The sequence below is a fragment of the Gadus chalcogrammus genome, chromosome 6, assembly GCF_026213295.1.
Source record: "Gadus chalcogrammus isolate NIFS_2021 chromosome 6, NIFS_Gcha_1.0, whole genome shotgun sequence".
Lineage (NCBI taxonomy): Eukaryota > Metazoa > Chordata > Actinopteri > Gadiformes > Gadidae > Gadus > Gadus chalcogrammus.
In genome coordinates, this window is record NC_079417.1 from 12,524,462 (window position 1) to 12,529,461 (window position 5,000).

A 5,000-nucleotide genomic window follows, 5' to 3' on the forward strand; every position below is an offset into this window, starting at 1 on the left:
CTCACTCTCAATTGCTATCTCCTACCCTCTCTCTTTCTCTTTCTCTTTCTCTGTCTCTTTTCCCATTCACACACCGACACACCGACACACATACACAAACTCTCCCACACGGAGCAGCCACTCCCTAACCTTCTCCTCCTTCCCACTCGTGTAATTACTGTATGCATATGGCACAGAGTGGATTGGGAATGAGGCAAGTGTGAGGTTTTAAATAAACCTTCAGCTTATAATGAGTCAGGCCGCCATGCCTAGTTTACCTCTGATTGTGCGCCACGCTAATGAATGACAAGCCTTCCCTACGACATGAGCCCATGCACGCGCACACAGACTAACATTCAGGCATAAACGTGAACACACACACACACACAAACAGGCACACACACACACACACACATACAGGCACAGGCCCGCTCTCTCTCACACACACACACACACACACACACACACACACACACACACACACACACACACACACACACACACACACACACACACACACACACACACACACACACACACACACACACACACACACATATAAACACATCCACATGCAGGCACACCAACCTGGAAACACACATACATACTCATTTTGCACAGGCACACGTACTTAGCCACACGCACATTCTTATAAATATGTGCATACATATGTATGGATTAGGAAGATATTTGCAATATTCGCAAAAATGCATACAGGAATGTTAACATTGTTCACACACATACTCATATCATGCATGGATACGGTAGACACAAAGAGAAACCCACGCACACACCTACACACACCTACACACATACACACACACACATTGAAGATGTAATCAGGCGTTAGTTCTACCCTCCTATCAGTATAATGGAGGTTAATGAATGATTAGATCTAATAATTTTAGAGTGGAACTTCAGTTTAGCAACACAATGCATCAAACACTTAGGCAGCAGAATGATATTATCAACAACATGGATAGTGAGTCTCGCGGAAATTACAGACTCACACACACACACATAGACACACACACACACACAAACACACACAAAAACACACACACACACACACACAAACACACACACATTCAAACCAAACACACACACACACACACACACACACACACACACACACACACACACACACAAAACACACTAGCACACACACACAAACACACACACACACACACACACACACACACACACACACACACACACACACACACACACACACACACACACACACACACACACACACACACACACACACACACACTGGTCAGTCCAGTCATGATTACAACTGTGGTAAAACTAAATTGAAGACCAAAGAGAAGATGTATATATGTAATCTGCATATGTAATGCAAATTAATTACATTACAACAACATCTAACATACAAGGAATCTAACTTGGTACGATCACACAAAGGATTCAATATAAAACATTATTATGCATCTGTTGGAAAATGACTAAATAAATGCCAATGCTGTATTAAAGGCATGGATAAACATGCTTGCATTTACACCATGGTTGCATACCAATACATCATGTGTCCTAATATAATAAAATTATTTATGTATGTAATACATGATATGTAGGGCATGTATAACACGCGTAATATGTGAGATGAAATATCTTTTTACCTGCTAAATGGGTCGACCAATTTCATGGTGTTTTTACATGCAGAGTATCAGACACAAAATGGATGAACTACTTTTCTCCATAAGTTTGGTCCAGCGAGACAATTAGCACAGCAATGAAGGATTTACTGCTCCTATTGACTGTGTCCTAACCCTGTCTGCAGAGGTGGCTCCAAAACCATACATGCACACACAGTGAGGAAAGTGCCGGTGACCTAACACATCAGTTAAAGGCCAATTCATAGACATTAAAATGCAAACGTGCGCATATTTCACAATGTTAAATTTTATGATGCATTTAAAGCACCATCCCTCCAGTAGTAAATTCTAATGGTCTTATTTCCTATTCATATTATTCATCCTCAGCACCTCTAAGCAATGACATTAAGAAACAGTGGCATCTCCACCAACTTAGAGGTTGAAATAAAACTAGGGCTGTCAATAGCAAAGCAAACACACACATGTGTACGCATACCGACACACAGAAACACACATTAACACATACACTTAAAGCCAAAACAAACAAATGCATGCACTCACGTGTGCGTGCATGCATGCACGCAGAACACAAGAATGCACACACGCACACACACACACACACACACACACACACACACACACACACACACACACACACACACACACACACACACACACACACACACACACACACACACACACACACACACACACACACACACGCCCAGACACACACAAGCACAGATTGTGTGCAGATGTGTGCCCAGTCTCCTCTGTTGCGTTGTGGCCCAGTTCGCAGCCATCTCCCTCTGATGTATAACTCGTTGTCCAAGCCTTAATGTTGATTTATTATCCATCCATAAATTAGAAAAATATGTTTGAGAATTCTGCGGTGCAGCCCGCGCCGGCAGCCGTCTGGGGATTGGCTGACGTGTCAGAGACGTATATTGGCTCTCGGCGTGGCCCTTTGTTTCCCTGCACCAGCAGGCATTTAATGAGTGCTGATGGCTTAAGGTAAATGTGTTAGGACAGACAGCAACAACAGCCACAAAAAAACACCCTGCTACATGGGAGAGAGAGAGAGAGAGAGAGAGAGAGAGCCAGGGGAGGGGGGGGGGGAGAGTGATAGGGAGAGGGAGAGAAAAAGGGAGAGGGTGGAAGAGAAAGAGAGGGAGGAAGAGAAAGAGAGGGAGAGAGAGAGAGAGAGAGAGAGAGAGAGAGAGAGAGAGAGAGAGAGAGAGAGAGAGAGAGAGAGAGAGAGAGAGAGAGAGAGAGAGAACACTAAGCAGCATCAGAACCCCCCTCCCAACACACACACACATAGACACACACTCCTCCATTTTTTCTTATTACCAATATCTGCATACTGTAGAGCTTAGTATTTCTTGGATTTTTACAGAGGAGTGGTTCAAAACACTGAACCTCGATTTCTCTAGGATCTACTGTTATGGCTGATGTTCACTAGGATCTACTGTTATGACTGATGTCCCTAAGATATACTGTTACGGTTGAGGTTCACTAGGATCCACGGTTATGGCTTGATCTCACTTGGATCTACTATTAGGACTGATGTTCACTAGGATCTACTGATATGGCTGATGTCCCTAAGAGCTACTGTTAGGACTGATGTTCACTAGGATCTACTGATATGGCTGATGGACCTAAGATCTACTGTTAGGACTGATGTTCACTAGGATCTACTGATATGGCTGATGTCCCTAAGAGCTACTGTTAGGACTGATGTTCACTAGGATCTACTGATATGGCGGATGTTCACCAGGATCGACTGTTATGGTGGATTTTTACAAAGATCTACTGTTATGGCTGAATTTCACTAGGATGATCTAGCGTGGCTTGCTATCACTAGGATCTACTTTATGGCTGAGTTTTACTAGGATCTACTTTTATTGCTGAGTTTCACTAGATCCACTTTATGGCTGAATTTCACCAGGATGATTTACTGGTGTGGCTTCATTTCACTACGATCTAATGTTATGGCTGAATTTCTTGATGAGAAAACTTGTTTAACATCATAACTGGGAGCTCTGCATGGCCTTTATTCCTGCGTCTAATAGTTCTGTTTGATACTTCTCTTTGGCACCAAATTATTTTAGTTGCAAATCATGGGACACCGGTTTACTTCTCATTTATTGATGAAATAAGACTTATTATGGCACTTCTTAAAGAGTCTGATGTTTGCCTTAAAGAGTCAGGCATACTCATCTCCACACTGACTCGCCCTCTGGCCTTTGGCAAGAAACAAGCGTATATGTGCGTGTGCGCGTGTTTGACAATCACAGGGAATACAGCGCACCGAATTAAAAATTCACATCAGAGAACACAGAACTAATTATAGGTCAGGATCCAATTTCATGGCAGCAAAGAAAAACAAAAGCTGCCATGATATTCGTCTGCAGCTCCCAGACTTGTCTCTGGCGGCGGCGGCGGCGGCCGTGACTGTTGCATGCTGGGCGTCAAACACACACAGACAGTAACATTACGCTTTACGTAGTCCCGGGCTGACACTGTCACTTCACTGTCATGGCTGCAGGGCCGGCGGCGGCGGCGGCGGCGGCGGCGTTGGTGCTGGTGGTAGGGGTGGCTCCCTGCAGTGTGTGTTACAGATGTTGCTGTAATCAGAGCAGCAGCGTGAGAAGGGCTCAGCTTGTGACCCCCCCCCCCTGACACACGTCACGGGTGGGAAAGGTCATGGCGGGAGCGCCGCGCCTCGCTGATGTGGATGTCGGCGTGGCGAACGCGACATAGCAGGGGCCCGTTTGACAAGCCTCATCTTACACTGGTTTCCTTATCGTGGTCGACCTATAGCCCTATCCATCCCCCCTCCCCCCCAACACACACACACACACACACACACACACACACACACACACACACACACACACACACACACACACACACACACACACACACACACACACACACACACACACAAACTCAAAAAAAGGTATATTCAAATTATACTCCACCCTATTTTCTTGTACAAACGTTTTGTAGACAACAGTGCCTTTCGATGCAGAGTTTGAGTTATCGTGATCACTTAGCACCCCGGTGCTGTACGGCGATATGAACAATTGCACCGATTCAGTGGGACAATAAAGGCATTCAAGTGTGCTGTCTGTTTGTTCTTATTCCATTACCATATTTGTAATCATCTTGTTAGAATTTTGAACCAATTAGAGTCCTTGTCACAACATGAGATGGCCAGTTTACATCCAAAGTGGCTTCGCCCATTAGCTAGAGCCTTGAGTGCCTTTTTGCTCATCTGGAGAACAAATGAATCACCAACGGGAGGAAAAAGACACGCCAGTCAAACGCAGATTACCTTCCGGGCATAAACCTGGATTTGTTGCCCATTTCAAGGCGGGAATAGGAAGGTTGTGG